This window comes from Canis lupus, chromosome 24, assembly GCF_003254725.2.
Source record: "Canis lupus dingo isolate Sandy chromosome 24, ASM325472v2, whole genome shotgun sequence".
NCBI classification, from domain to species: domain Eukaryota; kingdom Metazoa; phylum Chordata; class Mammalia; order Carnivora; family Canidae; genus Canis; species Canis lupus.
The window spans coordinates 12408472-12432886 of record NC_064266.1 but is presented as its reverse complement, the minus strand read 5'-3'; the positions used below and the strand labels follow the sequence as shown (position 1 = coordinate 12432886).

Sequence of the window (24415 nt, the reverse complement as noted above, 5' to 3'; positions counted from 1 at the left end):
TGAATTTATGGAATAATATTTAAAGGTGTTTGATTTTGAATTTCTTTGTTGGTTCTTTTAGTTGAGGACAAGCTTTTTCAGTAAAATGAAAAAGCACAACCAGGTCTCTCTCTCTCTGTTAAATTAGAGCATGTGTGTATTATTTAAGCTACACATACCTGTATTAAACGTCAAAATGCCATTATCAACATTATTTTATGTTTATTGTTTAATCTTATCTGCAGAAACCACCCTGAGATCATGACTTGAGCCAAGGTCAAGAGTTGGATGCTCAACCAAATGAGCCACCTGGGTGCCTCATGAGATTGATTGAGCCCCACATCAGGCTCCACACTCAGCAGGGAGTGCACTTGAGATTCCCTCTCCCTCTGCTTCTCCCCACTCTTGCACAAGTGTGCATTCTCTCTCTCTTCCTCTCTCTCTCTCTCAACCCCTCTGTCTAAATTAAATAAATACAATCTTTTAAAAAGCACATTTTGGGGCACCTGGTGTCTTAGTTGGTTAAGCATCTGCCTTCTGTTCAGGTCATGATCTCAGGGTCCTGAGATCAATCCTGCATCAGTTCTCTGCTCAGTGGGGAATCTGCTTTACCCTCTCCCTCTGCACCTACCCCTACTCATGCTCTTCCTCTCAAATCAATAAATAAAAGCATTTCTTTTCTTTAAAAAAAAAGCACATTTCAGCTTAGTTAGCTTCATTTGAAGATACAGTATCATCATCATTCAACTTTATATATTTTCTTGGATTCTCTTATTATCTTTCATTTACCTTGTTAACTAAGAAATATCCTGGTTATTTTGTTTTTAGAACATCACAGTTTTTAATCATGCCATTTAATACAAGAAGGTGACTGTCTTCTTAAAAACTATCTCTAATAGCCTACTAACTTCCCTTTCTAATTTGAATTTATTACCTTGTATGTCTGCTACTGAGGTATGATTCTGGGATTTAATTCCATTGTTTTGTTGGTTAAATTCCCAGTTTTTTAATATGCCACAAATTCCCTTTTTAAAAAGGAAATATTTTATTGGACTATACCCTCTAATGAATTTTTTTTCAAACACATGCAGGAGAGGTAAACTGAATCTTTGCATGTTTGAAAATGGCTTTATTCTCCTTTCATACTTTATTGGCATATTTTAATTTCCCAAATGACATCAAATTTCTACTGTAGCCTTACAAGTTATAAATGCACATTAGTGTGTTCCTATTCCTTGGAAATGACAATCCAAGTGACTCAGTTACACAGTTAAGGGAATAAAATAAATCCCTGGACTTCTCTCCACTAGAGTATTCATGGTGAAGCAATAGCCCACACTTTACCTTTAGTCACTGTTTCATACCAGTTGGGAAATCAAAGTTTCACTATACGGCCCTCCTGGTAGACGCTTGGAGGAATTACAACACACTCTAGCATGTTTAGAAATGTCCTTTTCCCTGCCCACAGCTTACAAAGACACAATTGCATAGTGGGAGCCTTTGGGAAGTTTTAAATATCTTCTGTGAAGGAGGAGAAATGTGGACATGTTGGCCAAGCTGGTCATTTTCATGGCGGATCTTACACTTGCTTTGGCCATTTTTGGTATCCTCTATGCTCTTTCCCTAATAGCAACCACAGGTATATTCATCTCTGTCCTCTTCTATATTTTCAAAGGGATGGATAAAAACTGTGACTTCAGCAAGGGAAGAATCCAGGTGCCAGATTCCAGCAGTGCTCCTGGGAAGGCATTTGCAGGCAACATGGAGAGTCAGGTCTGGAATGCTCCCCACCTATTTTCTGGCTGCAAGAGAAGAGGCCCAAGGAGTGTGTTTTTGTCTGCTAGAGAGCGAGGAGCCCTCTATGGTGGAGGAGGTGTGCAACCGGACCTACCAGAACACCGCACCCACCCAACTGAGAGGTATTTTTCTAAAGACATCTTGTCCTCCAAGTTAGATAAACTTCTGGTCCCATTAATTCTGGATTTACCATCACTGAGTGATACCTCTTTTTAAATAAAAGAAACTTGTATCAATATTACACCTTATTCCTTAGTGAATTTGGATCAAGCAGCATCTTTTCTTCTTTATGAGGTTATTTTTTTTGTATGAGGTTATTTTTTTTTAAAGATTTTATTTATTCATGAGAGACACAGATAGAGAGAGAGAGAGAGAGGCAGAGACACAGGCAGAGGGAGAGGCAGGCTCCATGTAGGACTCCCGGGTCTCCAGGATCACACCCCAGGCCGAAGGTGGCACTAAACCGCTGAGCCACCGGGGCTGCCCTGTATGAGGTTATTTTTAAGGTGAGCGTGTGTCACGTCCATTTTAATTATCCTATTTGTGAATGAGGTCATACAAGTAACATGGATGTTTGAGGGGAGAGGAGGAAAACCAGTGCTTCTTATCACTGCCCTCCATTTTTCAAAAATGGAGTCAGCAGCCTCTATAAGGACTACAAACAATTTTTGTTTTCAGCTGAGAGTCTCACCCAGCAAATCAGGGATCTCTACCTGTGTTATTTTCTTTCCCAAGAATTGGTTAGCCAAAGGTCAAAAGTACTTGAAACTTTCATTTAAGTCTTCTCTAACAGTTTAGTTAAAAAGCTTGGTAGAAAAGGAAGTTTGGGGAAAAGGCTGTTCTTTCTATTTATGTGTTCTTTCCTTGACTCCAGGTGGCTGTCCTCAAGTGGACAGTGTATTTTCAAAATGGTCCTTGGGGGGAAAAGCAGTACTTGAAATATGTGAGATGGCAGAAAGGAGACTTACTCCTTTCTTTGTTTGGTGCCCTGGAGCACTAGAGATTTTAAGGGGAAAAAAGTCATGGCAGTGTAATGATAATGCTCCAAACTCTGAAACTAGGCTCATTTGGAATTCTGGGTTGCTTTTTCCATTTTACTGCTTTGGTCCAGTAAATGGATCAATTTTGTCCTAGTTTTTGTCAGATAAACGGTCACCATAGGTGGTCCATGTTTGGGTGTTTATGGTATAAATCCATATAGTGTACGGCATGTAGACTTATTTTCTCAGGAAAAATATCTGGCTACTTTGCAGAAGACTGTAGTAAATTGATTCAATTTTAGCCATCATGATTGCAGCTTCTTAAAACCAAGCCCTGTCTTCATAATTCATCTCCATTGACTTGTGGACTTTTGACGTCTAAACTTTTTAAAGTATTTCCTCTCAACAAACTAAAAAATCATTTTAGTCTATAAGTAAGATGACTTAAATGAACTCCTTAGTCCCATGAACAAAAAATACTTAAACTTTTAGTTGATCTTAAGCATGCTTGCCACATATACACACACTCATAAAACAGAAGGAAAATAATTACATGAGGTGATGTGTTAACAAGTTTGATTGTGGTGATTACTCCACATGTGTATATCAAAACATCAGGTTATACACCTTAAGTATATACTAAATATGTAATTATATTATTATTACATTATTATAAATATATGCTACACATAAAACATCAAGTTGTGCCATTAAATAGATAAAATTCCTAATTGATAAAGGGAAAAGAAAAGGAATGGGAACAAAATCAAAAATAAATGCACAAAGAAAGAAAAAAATACTAAAACTTTTAGAAAACAATGAATTGACTTTAGTTTAATAAAGTTACCCGTATTTCAGTCATGGTATTTGTTCAAAAGTACAATAACTAATCCACTTAAGAAATTGATACATTTTGTTGAAGGAGTACAGACTGTAACAAGGGATTTTAAAATAATTCTCCAGTACATAGTTTCCAATTTTATATACAGATGTAGCTTTGGTAACCTATCTGGTGGGATGTGGTGTACCTGCAGACCACGCTTTGAACCTTTGCCTCTAACTGTTGCCCACCTGCATTCAATTTACAACCACAGAGGCATTATTTTGTTTAATGTTTTTTCAATTCTAAGAAAATTCAACTATTGTGAAATATCATGAAAAATATATGCAGAGTGTGTATATATTTGTCTTTAAGTATTAATTCACTTCCTTATCTGGAAGACATAGAAGGATGAGACCACAGCTTAGGTCAATTTTGATTCAAAGGAGGCAGAAGAACTGGTCCTGAGTATGAGACATTGCCTGAAGTCAGGGATCATAGGGAAGAACTAAGGAGCAGGAATGAGGAAGGAGAGCACGGGGAAGAAGAGAAAGGCCATGATGACATGTGAGCCTTGAATGTGATTAAACCAAAGGGCACCAAGTTGAACATACAATTTTTCCTCATAGAGCTTTTGGATAGCTAAGAAACTTCTACACTCTACTGTGCTAGCATTCAGGGGTAATGAGCCACAGTTTGTACCCCAACAAAGATTTCTTGCATGGTCTCTGCCATTTGTCCCAGAGTTTTCTTATCTTCTATGTGTTCTTAACATAAAGGATTAGGTCAATGGAAATGATTTGATAAGAAAAGAAACCAAAAGTGCCTTACATTTTGAATATCTTGAGGCTTGCCCTCTGTCTCCACTGCACAACTGCCTTACAGGTGTCTTCAGATACCTATTGGCCCTGTAGGGTGTTGGGTGTGCATGTCTTGCCAGGCTGAAGCAGCTCCCTTGAGGTCTTTTTTGCATCCAATGCCATAACTATCCATTAGCGACTATGTGGATTCCAGAAACTTAGCTTTAGTTGAGGTAAATTCTAAATGCTGTTAAGTGAGACTTCATTTCTAAGTCATATTATTTACCAGTGATTCAGCAAGGGCTCCTTTTACCTTTATTTTATAGAATGTAGCAGCGCAGTCTTAAAATTCATAAGGACCTTGAAAGTCTTTGAATACACTTCTCATCCAATTAAGAAATATATTCTGAAATATCCCTGAAATATGGCTGTTTAACTTCTGCTTAAACATTTTTATGAAATGCACAAGACAGCCCATTGTTAAGTTCTTTCTAACATCCAGTAGAATTCTGAGCCCCTACAGCTTTCATCTCTGTGTCCTATTTTTACTGTATTAATAGTCTAGAAAATAGTTGATTAAGTACAATACCTTCACTGGAACAACAAATCCTAAGAGGAAAAAGGAGCTTCCCTCCTGATTTTCTATTGCTACTCATACCATTGAACAACATTGCCCTTTGCAATGCAAATAGGCCCCATTTACAATCATAACTTGTAAAATAAATCCAGGGTTTATTATGTACTTTAATAGAAGATTCTTAATTTGTCTTTTTCTGACTTCTTGTACATATTTGTTAATCAAGAATTTTGAACTTCATTTCTTCGAAGCTTCCTGAAGTCTGGGAGAGTTGCCAATTTGCACCAAAGAGCAGCATTTTATTAGTGCACCCATAACTATTAAAATGTAATTCTAATGCGCTGACCCAATTTCACAGCACATCAAAAATGTAATTCAACCCCAGATGACTCTCCAGATGTCCAATAATTTTCCAGTGGATGTTGTTATTTAGAAGGTCAGATGAATTTGAACGTTTTGGAAAATTGGCAAACTTGTCAATACAATTTTTGAGTGTGTGAGTTCAGAAACAGCAACACTTCAGGCAGACTAATTTTTTTTTTAAGATTTTATTTATTTACTTATTCATGAGAGAGAGAGAGAGAGAGAGGAGAGGCAGAGACACAGGCAGAGGGCAAAGCAAGCTTCATGCAGAGAGCCTGACGTGGGACTCGATCCCGGGACTCTAGGATCATGCCCTGGGCTGAAGACAGCACTAAACCGCTGAGCCACCTGGGCTGCCCCAAGCAGACTAATCTTTGGAGAAGGAAGCCCCTTTATCACAGATAGCTAAAAGTGGAGGAAGTTGGGACAAGGTCCAGCCATTCGGTTTCTGATGACACAGAGACCAGCTAGAGCCTATGTAAGGCTGGTGAGGGGGAGTCCTCGTGGCCAGGATCCCTGTGGCTTTATTAGGCTGGGGCAGTTAGAAGGTTAGAAGTCAAAGATATTCTGGCTTTGTGGATGGCTGAGGGAGAGCAAGCTTTCAGAAGCTGCAAGACAAGGAGGGACTTTAGGTTTTGGAATGCTTACCTGGAATGCATTATCTCTTTTTTGTTTCTGCTCTTGGTGACATTTCTAATGATACTAAGTTTTTGAATCTGGGAGCCCAATTAGGATCTTGACCACTCTCCTTATTGGTAGTTTGTGTCCAGTCACTGCCTCCTTAGGCCTCTGTATCCCAATCTGAGGAGAATGTGAACCCCATGACTTGGAAGGCTTCTTCAGGGCTATAATACTGTAAACTTTATATAATAGCATGAGTTAGAAATATGAAATGTGGTCAACCAAGATGGCAACTTGCACAGAGTATCTCTTAGCATCTCAAAATGTCTTGCCAATCCCCAGGGGATGCGTGAGATATGAGAACCACCAAGGGACATGGTGACAGTTTTTTGGAGCATTTACGGAACTGAGGAAAAAAAACTCCTGAAATAAGTTTTCTTACGGACCCAAAATTTATCCTGATGTTCCTATTGCACCAGCTGCTCATAATTAAAGGGTGACATCACACGCACACCTGCATCCTACAGGCATCAATTATCCCATTAATTCAGACAGGCTGCCCAAACTTCTAAACCTGTGCATTCTTGTCATATCCGCAAGCAAGGCATCTTTTTTGTATCCAATACTGATCACATACGTTACTTTTCCTTCAGGATCTCAAATAATTCATCCACAAAATACATACTTGTATAAATAATATTAATTGCCACTCCTGAGCTATATTTTATTATTGTAAGAGTTTATTGAGTAGATGCTTATTGCTACTCACTGTAATAGACAATTTGAAAAAACAAAGATGTAATATGTAAACTTTGATGTATGGGGTCCTATTATGTTCCACTTTAAAAGAATCTATAAACTTGACATGAATTAGAAAACTCATGCAAAGTAATCAATTACTTAAATAAGATTTAATGCATTTTCAAAAGTTAAAGTTTCAGTAAAAGCACAAAGTTCCCAAATTTTAATTTATTCATTTTTAAAAGCCTGTGTTTTGAATGAGCAAATTAATCCAGGTTATCCAATTGATTTGCATTGTAAATCATCTCTGTGCCTTAGAAGACAGACGTTGCTAAAAGTAAATGGATTGTTTAGCAACGATTTCTTGAATATGGTGCCAAAAGCAAAGACAAAAGAGTAAAAATAGATAAACTGGACTGCATCAAAATTTAAAAACTTCTGTGCATCAAAGAATACAAACAACAGATTGAAAAAGCAACCCATGAGATGGGAGAAGATATTTGCAAATTATGTATCTGATAAAATGTTAATATCCAAAATACATAAAGAACATTTACAACTCACCACCACCAACAACAACAAAACAACCTATTTATAAAGTAACAAAGGACTTGCATAGACATTTCTCCAAAGAAGAGATATGTAGTCAACAAGCACATGAAACGATGCCCAATCTCACTAATTATTAGGGAAATGCAAATCAAAACTGCACGCTCACTAGAATGGCTACTACTGAAAACCAGAAAGAAACAAAGTGTTAGGGCAGCCCCGGTGGCGTAGCGGTTTAGCGCCGCCTGCAGCCCAGGGCGTGATCCTGGAGACCAAGGATGAGTCCCACTTGGGCTCCCTGCATGGAGCCTGCTTCTCCCTCTGCCTGTGTCTCTGCCTCTCTCTCTCGCTCTCTCATGAATAAATACAAATAAAATCTTTAAAAAATAAAAAAAAAGAAACCAAGTGTTAGTAGAGATGTGGAGAAATTGGACCCCTTGGGCACCATTGAAAGCAACATGGTAGTTCCCCAAAGAAGTAAAAAAAATTTACCATATGATCCAACAATTCAACTTCTGGGTATTACATCCTGCAAAATTGAAAGCAGGATCTTGGAAAGATATTTAGACATCCATGGTCATAGCAGCATTACTCACAAGGCTGAAGGGTAGAATTGTCCATTGACAGATGAATAGATAAACAAAACGTAGTGTGTATATACAGTGGAATATTATTCAGCCTTATAAAAAAAGGAAATTCTCACAAGTGCTGCGACATGGATGGACCTTGAGGATGTTATGTGAAATAAACCTGTTAACAAAAGAACAAATATGGTAATATTCCACTTACATAAGGTATCTAGAATTGTCAAACTTAAAGGGACAGAAAGTGGAATAGTGGTTGCCAGGGACTGGAGGGAGGGGAAAAATGAAGAGCATGGAGTTCTAGTTTCACAATCTTAAAAGAGTTCTGGAAATGGATGGTGGTTATGATTGCAAAACAATGTGAATGTCCTTAATGATACTGAACTGCACACTTAAAAATGGTTAGAATGGTAAATTTTATGTTATGTGTATTTTACCACAATTGAAAACAATAATAAAAAAGTAAATGAATTGTGGGGCACCTGGGTGGCTCAGCGGTTGAGCGTTTGCCTTTGGCTTAGGGCGAGATCCCTCATCAGGCTCCCCACAGGGAGCCTGCTTCTTCCTCTGCCTGTGTCTCTGCCTCTCTCTGGGTGTCTCTCATGAATAAATAAATGAAATCTAAAAAATAAATAAAAATTTAAAAAAGAAGTAAATGACTGTAATATTGGCAAAATTATATTTAGTTTCTGAATCAATATATATAATGGTGTACAAACTAAACTGGGGTTTTTGGTTTGGGCTTCTTTTTTTTCTTTTTTTTTTAAAGCCTGGCTGTAAAAACTAGGCTATAGGAGATGATGTTCTTCATGGGGCATTTTGTATAGGTAAACTTTCCAGACTATTTGGCTTTTTAAAAATTGCATAAAACATACATGCCTTGTCTCAACTCTGGCTGCACAGTAAAATCACCCAGAGAGCTTTTAAAAAATAATCATTCTTTGGTCTGAGTAAAGCTCCAATATGGGTAGATTTGCTTGGTTTTGTTTTTTAAATATCCCCAAGTGGTTGTGATGTATGGCCAGAATTGACTGGGCCAGAAAAAAAATAATCTAAGCTCTCCACCACTCAATTATCTTTATTAACCAGTGATCATTGGTTTGTTCTTGGCACTAATAAACATGGGGTCTCCCCCATTGATTAACTAGCTCCTCATGATGAAGAGTCTAATACTGGTAGGCCCCACCATGGAAGTTCTACGAATAAGTACTGTAGGTTCTTAGGCAAATTGAAAACAATTCATAACAGGTTTCAACAGCATTTATTACATTTGCTTTCAGTCTTGAACAAGATAAGTCAATAATTCACTCGATGCTCAGATGTAGTTAATTCTTAGAAAGGCCATTCAAATACTTTTGAGAAAGTACAACAATTAACTAATTAACAACAATTAATGAAGGCCTCATTTGAAGGCTCTTATCAATACAGATCAAGTGGGAACAACAGAAAATAAACAATTACAGAATATTTACTATGTAATTGTTCTTATTCAAGACACTCACACTAGGTGACAACTATATTCTCAGAGGTTCTGGGTTCATTATTTCCTTTGGATATAAAGCCATCATGCTGCAAATGTCCAACCCTAAGTTCTTCACATAGCTGTAGCATTCCTCACATTGCTAATGCAGCTAAAAGTCTTGGGATTAGAGGATCCTGGGTGGCCCCATCAGTTAAGCGAACAAATCTTAATTTTGGCTAAGGTTATGATCTCAGGTTTAGGGGATTGAGCCCCACATCAGGCTTTGTGCTGAGCATGGAGTCTGCTTAGGATTCTCTCTCTCCCTCTCCCTTTGCCAACCCCTCCTCTCTAAAAAATTAAAAATTAAATAAAAAATAAAGATCTTGGCATCAAATTGAAATCATGGTTTTTTTCCCTGCCTCTTCTGGGGGAGGAACTATAGGAATAAACTCCATTTGAAGTCTTTGTCCACACATTGCTGCCAGAGCAATCTTGATAAAACCTAATGTGGGTACTTGAAGACTTTCTGTAGCTCCTACTCCCCTGAAGGAGAGTATGTGAATATCGTAATCTGGTAGTCTTAGCCTCCTAACCACTTATCACCAATTATTCCACCGAAGGTTGGCTGAGATTCAGCTGGTATACATGTATATACCAGCTGGTTATACATGGTAGGCTGGGCTGCAGGCTGCAGCTTGGGTCCATGTCTGGCCCACATGTCTCTCATCCTCCTTGGACTGGCAGCTACTTGAATCATGATCTTCTTAAGAAGGACAGAGGGACACTTGGGGACACTAAGGTATAGATGGGAGTTGGCACACTGTCATGTTGACTCATATTTCTATGGCCTAAGAAAGTCACATGATATCAGTGGGACAAAGAAGTATACTCCTTTTTCCATGGAGGTCATGAGAGGGATGAGTATTTGCTGAATAATAATTGAAGATACCCGTAAGATATAAAATAGAATAAAATTTTTATAATCAATAGCATTATCAATATTATTCATTGGTCCTTCTTTGCTGTGAAATAAAATGCAGAATTAACAGTGCCAGAGTGAAGTTAAATACAGGAGTTGAAATCCACATGCTTTACTTTCTGAGATTTTCCATGATTCCAGTTAAAAAGAAATTGGGGCTATTTGCTGGAAAAAAGTGTGTAGAAGCTGTATCTGCCCTTTTTGTGGTAGTTTCTCAAGGCTGGAAAGTATTCCCTCTTGTGTCCTCTGAACTCCTTCCTCAGCCTCCATCATCACTGCTGGTGGCTCAGCAACCTGACAAGTGTACACAGATAAGGCCAAATATCAGTTCTGTCTTTGGAGAACAGGAGCTTTGGGCCAGGCAACATCCTGGTCTATCTACCATAGACTGGCTCTGAACTTGCGCAAGTCATGTAAACTCACAAGTCCATGGTTTACTTAGTAAAATTGCCCAAACTGACAAATAGTTTACTATGTTGATTAAATGAGATAAAATATGAAACTATAGTACAAAACATTAACCATAAAATACATATCCTTGTTTATAGTTTGTCTAGACTACAATCTCTTTGGGCTTTAATTCTCTTCCACTGTGTTGATTTACTCAATTTGAATTTACTTATAGTAAGGTGTCATTAAGAGCAGAGCAAAAAAATAGCTAAATAGCATCTTGTATTGATTAATTGTTCTCCGAGACCACCACAGAAATAGATTATAATAAAAATGACCAATTGCAAATTATTTAACTTTGGTTTTAATAATATGGGATACTATACTGGTTTCAAAATTTCTACTTCAGAATATCACCTAACAAGTATTGACCACAAAAGAGATAACATTGAAGCAAGTGATTTTTCTGTTTTTTATTAAAAATGATAATTATTCCAGAGCACCTAGGTGGCTCAGTTGGCTGAGCATCTGACTTTGATGCAGTAATGATTTCTGGGTCTTGGGATCAAGCCCTGCTTCAGGTTCCCTGCTCAGTGGGAGCCTACTTCTCTCTTTGCCCCTCCCCCTGTTCATGCTCTCTCCTCTCTCAAATAAATCTTTCTTAAAAATGATAATTATTCCAATATATAACTCAAGCCTTACTAAAACCTAATCAAGCACTTTCTTATTTAAGTATTTAAGAATTGTCAGAATTCCCCATTTCACTTTACATGTGAATGGTTTTGTTTTTGTCTTTTTTAGTGTGAATGGTTTATTGAACAAGAAAATGTGTGACTGATGCATACATTCTGGATATTTTCTTTTCATCTCCAGTTTCAATCTCTAGCAGTTTTACCAAATAACATCTCTATGAAATACTATGATTTCAAGTCATTGTTGGTTCTTGACAAGTTCAAAAGGGGCAAATCACAGATTTCTTTTAGAACAAGATTCATGTATCTGAAACAGGTCTGCAGAATTTAGACAAATATCTTTGGAAAGGCTCTTTATTCCTAAGGGTTATGCTCTTCACAGCCAGGTTTATTTAACTGGAGACTGCTTACAGTATAAGAAAAATAATATAAACATAACTTTCATGGAATCAGGGAATCATTTATATGCTTACAAATCTCAGATATGTAAATTAATCATTCAGGGGAAAAAAAACACAACTCCTGAAAATGGACATGATTATAATAAAACCCATCAGCTGCATAAAATCCATCTTACTTAAACTAGTGTTTTATACACACCAATATATGAATAAATATTAATTTTCTTCTATTCCTTTAGTAAGAAAAGCACAGACGCTTGCAAAGTTTGTAAGTTGCCATGTAAACATTTTTGCTACTCTCAGAATTAAGAAAATCTCAAAACTTCAAAGTAGAAATGCTGATATCAGGACATAAGATAATACATTTTAAGAGCTTCCAAACAAATTGCTGCACCATAGGCTTCTTTCCATTTTTAAAATATGATGAAATAGTCTTCCTTTTATTTATTTTATTAAATTTATTATTATTTTTTTTTAGTCTTCCTTTTCATGAAGAATGCTCAAGCTCCTAAGAAAGCCTGAGGTGCATGAAGTAGAGGAGATGAATGCAAAAGGATTTTAATTCCCAGGAGTAACATCTCACTGGCTACTGTGTTTCAATTCTTCAAGCCTTCATGCTCTTTGCCCTGCGACTTTACACCCACCATCAGAAGGTGGCTAGGTCTGTTTTCCCACTTCTTGAATAGGGGCTGGCCTCTGGACTTGGTTAGGCTAATAGAAGGCGTCAGAAGTGAGAGGGAGCCAGTTCCTAGTCTGGTTGTCAAGGGACCTCCCACTCCACACTCTGTCGGGAGTACTGCCAGCACCTTGTGAAAAAGCCCCTGCCAGGCTGCCAGAGGAAGAGCCCATCTGTCCTAGCTGAAGCCATACTAGTCCAGCCTATAGCCGGCACCCCCCAAACATGTGAGAGAGCCGATCTATCTCATCCACACATGACCACAGATGTGTAAAGGAGTCCGATGAGACCAGAAGACCTGCCCCACTTGCTCCTAAACCTTTGAGCAGTAAATACTTACTATTCTTTAGGAACTAGTTTTGGGCTGCTCTAACTCATGTGGAGAATGCAGTTTCTTAGAAGATCTAAATGTTTTATGATTTTGTTTTTATTTTTGTTTATTTTTGGTGGTGTTTTTTCCGCAGAAACTATTTTCTTGCTAGATTTGCTCAAATGCACATTGATTTTGTAGTTTTGAAGAGAATTCCTTGGTTTAATCCTACTTTCACAGAAACTCCTGTGTGATTCGTTTTGTCCTATAACCGAGGCTACAAGAAACCTGATGATGCTACTGGGAAAGAAGTAGCTAAGTAATTTCAAAAAGTGAAGAGTCTGGATCCCCAATCCAAAAAAAAGAAAGGAAAAGTTTAGTAAAATGAATATCAGTTTGCAGATTTAAAGGCTGGCTCAGTTGATCTCATAGTAATGAAAGCAGAAAAGATGTCAAGGAGACAGAATTAAGTCTGAATATAACTTTTCTCTCAAAATGTCAACATATACATTAAAATGAATAAAAAATTATGACAGGTCAGGCAACAGATACATGTTGTACAATATGCAGATAATAGAAGGGATGAACAAATCCAGACCAACAAAACATTAAAAAAAATTGAGGGTGTGATAGTAATATTAAAGAAATTCAAATTTAAGGAAGAGAAGCTTGAAAGAGACAAAACACAGATATCTGAATGAGATCTGTTTAACATAATTGATAGTTAATATGATTTGATTTGGTGCTCCTGTTTTGGGACATGCATATTATACCAGTAGGATAGTCTCTTATGCAAAACCTCTTTGATACCTCCAGGACAACGAGAAAATAGTAAGAGTAGGTTCCTCACTTATAAAAAAAAAAAGCAAGCAGTTGAAATACAATATTTTGTTTCTTCCATTTGGAAGTACATTTTAAACAAGCGAAATAGATACCATATGGCCTGTCAGTCACTTGACACTGAAGAACAATATAGGATTTGTATCTTAGTTCCCATTTCCCACAATGAGTGTTAATTCTTCCCTGCCTTTGCTCTTGCTATTTTTCATGAGCAGAACATTTACTTGTTCATTTCCTCTCTTCTTTAGTTGGTAAACTCCAAACCAGGTTCAAACTTAGGAAAAAAAAAGCTTTAAGTTTAAACTAAGAGACCGCCATTATTAGTGAAGGTTTTCCTAGTAACTCCAGGCAAAATAAACCACCATTGCCAAGAGTTCCTATTATTTCCTCACATCTGTAAGCATAGCACTAATTTTATATTATGACTATTTGTAGTCCTGTCTCCTCCTATTAAATCACAAGCTCTTCAAAGGTCCAGGGCAGGAATCTGCAGTCTCTGAAATATTAGAGATTTTTTTTAATGTTAAGATAAATGCTTACAAATTAAGTACTTAAATATTTTTAGAACAAACTGAAATGTATTCACACATTAAATTTTGATCCACATGCTCAATTTTGCACTGCAGTAATGGTAATGGTACTTGGCTCTGCTAGGTCTACTCCAAATTTTAGTCAATTAAAATAGTTTTAATACATCAAGGTGATTATCTTTCCAGAGGCAATAATTGTTCTCTATTATGATTATTAGTTAGATTTTCTAATTAGGTTTGATTGAAGAGAGCCATGGTTTTAAATATGCCAATTCACTCCTTGTTTTATCTAGCACATGAATACGTATGACTATATTTGGATTCCTAATATGTAATGAAAGAGCAGCTTTCAGTGTTTGAAAAGAATGAATCCTACTACCCCAAGGTGATCTGTTTGTCTGCCATGATAACTAATAAAGCTTTCCTTGATACCCAAGAAGAATAAGAAATACCTTACAAGAGGCACCTGGGTGGCTCAATTAGTTAAACGTCTGCCTTCGCTCAGGTCATGATCCCAGGATCCTGAGATGGAGCACCATGTCAGGCTCCCAGCAGGGAGCTTGCTTCTCCCTCTCCTTCTGGCTGCTGCTTTCCCCTGCTTGTTCGCACTCTCTGTCTGTCAAATAAATAAATCTTGGGGAGGAAGGAAGGAAGGAAGGAAGGAAGGAAGGAAGGAAGGAAGGAAGGAAGGAAGGAAGGAAGGAAGGAAGGAGGGAGGGAGGGAGGGAGGGAGGGAGGGAGGGAGGGAGGGAGGGAGGGAGGGAGGGAGGGAGGAAGGAAGGAAGGAAGGGAGAGAAAGAATGATCATAACTTCAACCGAAGGCAGGAGCTTAACCCACTGAAGCACCCAGGCACCCCTATTAGATGCTTTAAAGGGTAAAAATGTCATGAGGATAAAAATGCACAGGGAATACAGTCAGTGGTGCTGTAATAGGATAAAGTAGCTACAGGGGGTAGCTACTTGTGGTGAACATAATATAGATTTGTTGAATCACTATGTTGTACACCTGATACTAATGTAACATTGTGTGTCAACTACAATGAAAAAAAAGTTTTCATCAAAAAGAAAAAAAAAAGGTGAAACTGTCCTAGAATTATTTCAATCTTAAGAGACTCTACTTTTCAATAAAAATTACTAGAATCATGATACTGGCTCAGTGTTCTCATTGCCTCTTTTCCCTTCTTAAAATCAGAGCTCTTAGAAAAACAAGCCAATACATAGAACCCTCAAAAAAGCACCACAGAACACTTTAAGATAGTTTTTTTTTTTTTTTACTTAAAATTTATGCCCTTTGTGTCATGGAAAACGCGCTATCATATCCCTTCTCTCAATGTTTTTTCCCTTCAAAATACCATTAGGATGAAATGAACTGAGAATATGGGATAAAATTCCCTGCACTTCTTTGTCCCCAGTTTGGAAGGCACCTTATATAAACACCCCCTTCCACTTCACCCCTTAGGTCTTTCCCAAGCCTCATTATAAGGAGAAAACTTTTTTGCGTTATTCTTAAATGGAGATTGAAACTCTGGAAGAGTTATAACTACAAAGATGTAGACGAAGTAAATCAATTTCATTAGTTCTCTTTACATTTTTTTAAATTTGAAAATATTTGTGGGAGCCTGAGTGGCTCAGTTGGTTAAGCATCTGACTTCAGTAAGGTTATGATCTCAGGGTCCTGGGATCCACCCCTGAGTCAGGATCCCCACTCAGTGAGGACTCTATTTGTCCCTCTGCCCTTCCCCCACTCACTCACACTCACTTTCTCTCTCTCTTAAATAAATAAAATAAAATCTTTAAAATTTGAAAATATTTGGGAGGAAAAAGGCCTACCATATTCTCACATTAAAAACAAAGTTTTATGAAAGGAAAAAGTCAAAAGGCTCTTCAAATCAAAGGCTTCCCTTGAGATAGCCATTGTCAAGAGCTTAATATTTGCTCTTCCCAACTTTCTCTTATGCTTATTCTGAAATACGTTATGTACTTACAAAATGGCATTAGGCTACATATATCAAATTAAACTTGGTTGTTCTACTTAAAAATGTGTTTCTTCCCAAGTCATTATGTGTATACCTACTTATGATTGCTGAACATTAGCAATCTTTTTAATATTGGCAAATGTTTTGCCAACTTGGTAAGTGGAGAATGATGTCATTTTACTTCACATTTTGAAAAGTCAACATCACTCATCATCAGAGAGATACAAATCAAAACCACAGTGAGATATCTCCTCGCATCTATCTGAATGGCTGAAATTAACAACACAAGAAACAACAGGTGTTGGAGAGGATGTGGAAAAAGGGGAACCCTCTTGCACTGTTGGTGGCAATGCAAACTGGGGCAGCCACTCTGGAAAACAATGTGGAGTTTCCTCAAAAAGTTAAAAATAGAATTACCCCACAACCCAGCAATTGTACTACTACTACCCAAAGGATTAGAAAAAAATACAGATTAGAAAGAATACATGCACCTCAATGTTTATAGCAGCATTATCAACAATAGCCAAACTATGGAAAGAGCCCAGATGTCCATGAATGGTTAAGAAGATGTGGTACATATACATACAATGGAATATTACTCAGCCATCAAAAAGAATGAAATCTTGCTGTCTGCAACAACATGGATAGAGCTAGAGTGTATTATGCTAAGCAAAATGAGTCAGTCAGAGAAAGACAAATACCATATCATTTTACTCATATTTGGAAATTAAGAAACAAAACAGATGAGCATAGGGGAAGGGAAATAAAAATTAAAAAAAGAGAGAGAGAAAGAGATAAGCCATAAGAGACTCTTAATTATAGAGAACAAACTGAGGGTTGATAGAGGGAGGTGGGAGGGGGATGGGCTAGATGGGTGATGGCCATTAAGGAAGGCACTTGTTGTGATGAGCGGTAGGTGTTGTATGAAAGTGATGAAACACTGAATTCTACTCCTGAAACCAGTATTGCACAGTATTTTAACAAGAATTTAAATACAAATGTGAGGAAACAAAGTAAAATAAAATAATAGAAAATGAATATCAGAAAAAAAGAAAAGTTACTTGTGAGTTTAATGTTGCTTATATTCCAAAATACCTTAATCTAGTAATGGAAAACATATTAACACAGAATTCAGATATTTCTCAGAAACTCTACAGCTGAGAATTGCTGAGAAGTCTTTCTTGAGCAACTCTTGAATTTTTTTCTATTTTTAATTTCTTTGGATTGCATACAGATTCTGAAATTTATAAGTCTATCTTCATCTAGCTGTGCATAATTTTCTTCTTTTGGCTAAGAGGAAGACACTCAAAAGAAACACCATAATTATTTTTAAGTTATACATTTATTTTGATTTTAAAAAATCAAACAGTAGATAAACTGCAAAATAAAAAGTCCTCCATCCTCCTGCATACCACTTCCCAGAGGCAGCCGCTGTGAACAGCTTGGTGTTTATTCTTATGAGCATTTTATATTCAAAGACCTATATCTATAGCTCATCTAATCTGTGTCTGTAATCTCCATATGTATCTGAATATAATTATATGTATCTTAGACTCCAGCTTATCTCTTCCTCTTTAATAGCTACATAATATTTCACTATGAACATGTTGCAATTTATTAAATTATTTCTTAGTGATGATAGACATTTAGGTAACTCCAGCTTTCATGTTTATATAAATGGTTCATTGCACATTCTTGTATGTATTTCTTTGCAAACATATGAGAATATATCTATAGAGCAAATCTGTAAAGTGTAACTTTTTGGTTAGAATGTGTGCCCCCTGAAAAGTTAGTAGATATGTCCTCCAAAATGTTCATGTCGATTCATATCCTTACCAGTTGTACATCAGGCTGGCTTCCCTTCCCAAGTCCTGGAGCAATGATGCCATTCATTATTCAATCTGACGGGTAGGAAAAAAGTCTATCTTTGAGAAAACAGTTTAGGGACGCCTGGGGGGCTCAGCGGTTGAGTGTCTGCCTTTGGCTCAAGCCGTGATCCCGGGGTCCTGGGATACAGTCCCGCATTGGGCTCCCTGTGAGGAGCCTGCTTCTCCCTCTGCCTATGTCTCTGCCTCTCTCTCTGAGTCTCTCATGAATAAATTTTTTTAAATCTTAAAAAATAAATAAATAAAAATAAATTTAAAAAAGTTTAAAACATTCTATATATGGTTGAGCATCATTGAATATTGGACATTTATCATTTGAAAAATGTTTTTACTCTCCAAGAGATATACCAAATATGTGACCATTATAGTGGTTCTAAGTTTCTAAAATCTAAAACTCTTCCCTATCAGTACACAAATGATTAGAGGAATAGAAAATGGACCGTAGTAATGAAAGATCCCGTAAGTCTATAAGCTGGTTTGTTTTAGAAGGAGCAAAAATAGGGATGCCTGGATGGCTCATTCGGTTAAGCATCTGACTTGGTTTCAGCTCAGGTTGTGATTTCAGAGTGGTGGGATCGAGCCTCACATAAGGCTCCATGATTAATTAGCAGGGAGTCTGCTTCTTTCTCTCTCTTTCTCTCTCTCTTCCTCCCGCTCACACTCTCTTCCTCTAAAATAAATAAATCTTTTTTTAAACAGGAGCAAAAATATTTTTATTAGAAATTAATATTTCAAAATATGTTGATATATTCTAAAACCCAAGTACCATGGTCATCAGGTGTCTTGAGAGTGTCGCATGTGTCAGATATAGTTGCAATTAAGGCCAAATTTAGCTCTTAAAACATGCAGAATTATAGCTCTAAAAAACAGATCAGGCATTTTCAAATTTTAAAATGCTCATTAATCACTGGACATCTTGCTCAAATGCAGATTTTGGATCAGTAGTTGTGGGGTGGGGCCCAGGACCCTGCATTTCTAAAAGCTGGGAGGTGATGTTGCTGCTACTGGCCTCTGAAGACCACACTCTGAGTCAGGAAGGCTTCAGATTTTAACCAGTTTAGTTCCTCATTTTATAGACACACACAAAAAAATGGTTAATATACCTTGATATCCACTTTTTTAATGTAAAGAAATACACAGAATTTGCTTGTTTTAAGCTAACGAACATCCTATTTGTGTGACATAAATAATATGGGAACAGACTTATGAATAATACAGCAACTGTAGCTCTTAGAAAATAAAACATAATTAGGGATCGCATGAATTATGTAATCATTATTTTTAATGTTTTGTTCTTTCTAGGTCATTCAAACTGCCATCTACACGTGAATAACAAGGAAATTCTCATAAACAAGCAAACATACCCAAGAGGCATGAAGAGTTCTAATACTTGAAAAATGCGGAAGGGTCTTACGACAGTACAGATGCAGAAAAGATGGATTTGAGAGCAGTAAAAACTCAACCTTGGAGAGGATTAACATGCTATTCAACAATAGGGTACTGAAACATGTCAAAATGCCTTTGGAGCTTGAAATACCTAGAGCTGCCAAAATATTCAAGAATGAAATTGAAAAACGTTTCTTCAAAATGCCTTAGCCAACCAAACATGAACATATTTGCTATCATGGCAAAACTGACCATTGCTTTTGCTGGTCTCAGCCTGGGCCAAGTTGGGTATCCTTCACTGCCCCACTGGAGACCAGTGTCAAGTCCATGCTTCCTTACACTTTGCCCATCACGCCCTGTCAATATTGTACTTGTCACAGATCACATTCTCTGTTTTATATGCTTTGGTTATTTGCTGTTTTTCCTACTTCATCCTTAGATTATCCATAAGCTTTAGCAACTGCATCTCAGCTGCTCCGTGTTGTCAACAGTGCCAATTCAAGTGCTGTGATTCTTAATAACCACGTGTCTGAATCAATAAATACCAATGAAATCTACAGCTACAGGGAGAAATGCCCTATATTCCACAGAAAGGCGAAAATTAATGATGGAGGACCACCAGCTGAGGAATGAACTTATCAGAGTTCTCAAAAATTCAGTAGGAAGGAGCAGAAGTTAGAGTCTTAAAGATTTGTTCATGTCTTACTGATGGTTAACTCCCCAAGAGTAGTTAATCAGAAGCAGAATTCTAGTTCCCACTGTTGTTAATAGGAAGTGAAGAGGAGACTCTGACAGCGTCAGAAGAGCAGCTGGGTTGGGAAAGTGTCAGAGGAGCCATTGGGAGAGGAGAAACAAGGGAAGCTTGGCATCCTGGAATGTGGACCTAACCGGCACCGGATTCTCCAGGAAGCTGAGCTAGATACAAGAGTGTGTATCCAAGAAGTTTACTTTGGGAAGTTCCATCCCAGGGAACTGGATTGGGAGACTTCAAAGAGTACCACAAGGCAAACATGTCTTCAGGCTAAACATTACCCAGGACAACTAGGGCTCCATCCTCCAGGCGGCGCTCTGAGAAAATGTGGAGAATACACCTCAGAGTTGTCCACCAGAAGGACAAGGAGAAACTATCCATCAGCTGTCTTTTCCCATTGGTCAAGAGTTATGGGGACAGGAGTGTAAGGGAGTAGTGTTCATGACCTTCAACTTCCAGGATTTACCTGCTTCAGAATAGCTGAATGGTTTCCAGAAGGTATCTTAAGACATGGCAAAAAAGAAGCTCCAGAGCAGAAAGCAAGAGATAGGTGCTGCCACTGATATAGGGTGCTAGCAGGTGACCCCTTCACCAAGCTGGTTGCTGTAAAAAGGAGGGTAAAGAGGATGTGATCTAGGACACAAGAGGTGGCCAACACTAGCTCATAGAAGCACATGAGTCTAATGCAAATCCGTGTGGCCTGGCAATAATGAGCACAGAATCATACCAATCCCTTCTGAACAAAAGTCAGAGAAAAGGGCCTGAAGACCAAGGAGTAGCCAGAGAGAGAAACTACTTGGGGAGTGGAAGAAGCCAGGCAAAGCATCACGGACACTGCGAATGAAACTCCACCTTTTCTATGCTTCAGACACAGACTGACACCTAGGTGGTATTTTTTTTCCTATTTAGGTTTTTGATATTTAGTTGCTACTTATTTCAACTTGCCAGCTCTGATAGAGCAATGCCATCTACCAGCCATTTTTAATGTGCTCATTAATTAAATTACGTTATTGCTTTAGGTGCTCTGAGTTTTAGGGAAAGCTCTCAGCTTTTTCTGCTCATAACCTTAGTTGGGATTGCTCCAAAAAGCTGACCCTGAGGAAAGGATATGGGCAAGCAGTCCATTCTTGGGATACAAGACCCCAGGAATTTCTGTGAGTGGGGAGGGAGGGAAAGAAAGGAGGCCAATGAGGATGTGTACATGAGCACATTTTTGACATCCAGTTTTTCTGGGAGTTTGCTGCACCGAGTGACAGGGAAGCTGGGGTGTCTAGGCACTGGCTCCAATTCCTCATGAGCCCACTGTAGTTCCAAGCTGCCCTGTACAAAGGCAGAGCAAGCTCCCCTAGTACTAAGAAGCCCTTCAGGCAGAGAAAGCAAGCAGGAAATTGTGGGTGGTTGAGGTGGAGGGGGTGGGCATATACCACGCTCTCTGAGATGATGTTGCAAAGGGCAAAATATCCAAACAAGGAGAAAAATAACAGCAACAACCTCCTGGTGGCATCATCGAGATGGAAAGAACAGTTCATTAGTACAGGGTCAGAAGGAATTAAAATTAGCTTTGACACTGAGATTATTAAATTTTGCAGAAAAAACTTCAAAACGGCATTGAATCTCCTTAAGAAAAATCCCCTTTGCTATTACTGAAACCAGTAATTGGGAAAGAAACCAACATGTTTATTGCTCTGGCCATGAAACCAAGGACCTCACCAACCCCTGTTAAATACCAACCACTGGGCTCTGTTCCTATGTGAACATGTGGAAACCTGATGGTGGTGATGGGGGTCGGGGGTGTTCCTCTTGTACTAATCACTGCTCTGGACCACACCAACGTGGAGTCACTCAAAAATCAGAAGGGGCTTAACCTTTCTTTTCTCCACCGAATGCTTTGTTGGAAAAGCTCAATGACAATGTATACAGCTTGCTGTGGATTTGCTGGATTTCACCGTGGGTGGAAGACTGCAGAGCACAAGAGAGAGGCTACAAAGGAAATGTTTTCAGTGGCTTCATAGATTAAAAGTCCCCCAGATTCTTCATTTTCTTTACCCACCTCTGTCATAGCCTTAGAGTGAATGAAGAGAGTCCCTCCTTCTGATCTGCGCTTGGCCACATAGCTTACTTTAAATGATGTCAACAGCCATGACATAAACCTGAATGTTGGGCTTGTCTTCTTGACAGTTGTGATCCTCCATAAGAACATGCCTCCGTAACTGCCACTCCTCCTTCTCCTTCCACCTGGGAGCTGACTGGACCCCAATCCCAGCTGGGAGCTTCCATCACGAACACCTGGAGTAAAGCTGCCTAGCCAAGCTTATTGTAGATGAGACAAGAGCAGTCTGAGAACTCAAGCATGCGGACGGATGCTTACAGTTGTAAACTGCTGAATTTTGGGGTGAACTTATTATGCAGCATTATTATGGCATTATAAAAGTTCTCAATAAATACCAAAGTATTCATTATATTACTTCCATTTGTTTTTATTTATGTATATGAAGTGTTTATTATACCAAAGCATTTATTATCCACAGAGGAGAGAGACTGAGGGGAGAAGAGTAGAGAACGAAGATGACTTTTTACTTTTATTCCATCTATTTCTATAAATAGTCCATTTTTTTATAACTACGCATTACAATAGTATGATTTGTGAAAGGAAATCTGACAAAAACTGTTTCCACAAATGGAAAAGAAACAAAAATATTATATTAATATATCATATTTGGTCAACATTCAACTACCGAATTATCATTTATGTAATGAATTAAAATCTTGCTACTCAAAGTGAGATCCTTGGACCAGCGGCAATGACATTACCTGGGAGCTAGGTAGAAATCCAGAATCTTAGGGCACCTGGGTGGCTCAGTTGGTTGAGTGTCTGCCTTCAGGACAGGGCCTAATCCAAGGGTCCAGGGATCATGCCCCCACTGAGCAGGGAGCCTGCTTCTCCCTCTCCTTCTGCTGCTCCCCCTGCTTGTGCTCTGTCAAATAACTAAAATCTTTTTTTAAAAATTCCAGAATCTCAGGCTTCACATAGACCAGCAAAATCTGTTACAAGATCCCCAGATCCTTGTGTACAGGCAAATTTGAGAACCAGTGTTGTAAAAAGTTAAGCATGTTCATTTTTGCTTTAATCACTGAAAAAGAAATGGTTTAAAAAGTAAAATGTTTTATTTAAATTTCTTTCCTAATATGTGAAAAGTATTTGGAAGTATTTTCAAATAGAAAAGATAATTTGTGAAAATTATCCTTTCACAACAGTAAAAAAAAAAAGGGGGTGAAATGTTAAACACAAAACTTGAATTTTTCAGTAACATAATGAAAGCAAAAAAAGTGAGTGTTTACATATTTTAAGAAATGAAGGGTGAATTTTGTGAATTGTGCTTTTTCTTCTCACATCAAAAATCAATGTTTCCCCTTTCTGAGTGGAGAGCCAGCCAAACCCAAGCTGTCTGGATTCTACATTCCCAGGTGAACTTACACAGTGTAGCGCAGAGACAATATGAGGTAGCCACCTAGCTAATTCCCCATCACCAGACACTGGAGCAGCCTCAACTTCCTGCTTTCACATGGAAGTCAAATCCATCTCTTTCACAGCCTGTCACATCAATCCCAATTTTTGTCTTTTCCAAAGGTAGTTCCCTGGACCTAGTGTGACTCCACCTCTAATTATTCATTATTTGCATGAGGGTTTCCTCATCAGATATCATTAGAAGGAGGAAAGGGCTCCTGTTGCATGGGCAACCAGAAGCAGCACATCCATTGTGTCTATTGACTGGACCCTACTTCTAGTTTTTCTGTTACGCTCTTACTTTTTTTTAAAGATTTATTTATTTTAGAGGAGTGCACATGCATGAGCAGCAGGAGGGGGAGGAGGTGGATGAGAGAGAGAGAATTCTAAGCAGAGTCTCTGCTGAGCCCCTTGTGGTGGGGCTCTATGTCATGCGCCAGCCCCCACCTGGATCATGGCCTAGTGGAAATTGAGATTTGGTTGCCTAACTGACCAAATCACCCCCATTATGCTTATTTTTAAGGTCAAAAAAATATAATCTTATCCTCAGTCCTGCCTCTTGTGGTGCTATCTTCAGCGTCCAATTTCTCTTGGATTTATTACCTTAACTCCTTCCATTTCCACTAGATATTGCTGCTGAACTTTTTTTCATGGGCTTCTTGGCCATTTGTAGATCTCCTTTCTTTCTTGGAGAAGAAAATTCAAATCCTTTGGCCATTTTTAAATTGGCTCACTTGTCTTTTATTGTTGAATTGTAGGAGTTCTTTATATATTGTGGGTTCTATAATATTATCCGACATATTATTTGCAAATATTTTC

The 24415-nt window shown here is 38.1% G+C and overlaps 2 long non-coding RNA genes across 5 annotated transcripts in view; one reads left to right on the top strand and one right to left on the bottom strand.

Moving 5' to 3' along the window:
* Positions 1-24415, bottom strand: part of LOC112673365 (uncharacterized) — a 114988-nt gene that overhangs the window by 85344 nt on the left and 5229 nt on the right. For 3 of the 4 annotated variants that reach the window (XR_007405391.1, XR_007405392.1, XR_007405390.1), the window contains exon 2: positions 14544-14707. This is a non-coding gene — a long non-coding RNA (uncharacterized LOC112673365). Of the gene's footprint in view, positions 1-9055; positions 10547-14543; positions 14708-24415 lie in introns of those variants that run through there. The other variant, XR_007405389.1, reaches the window with a different exon arrangement.
* Positions 1415-22555, top strand: LOC118352155 (uncharacterized). Its single transcript, XR_004808807.2, has 2 exons — positions 1415-1898; positions 19257-22555. It is a non-coding gene; the product is annotated as an uncharacterized LOC118352155 (long non-coding RNA).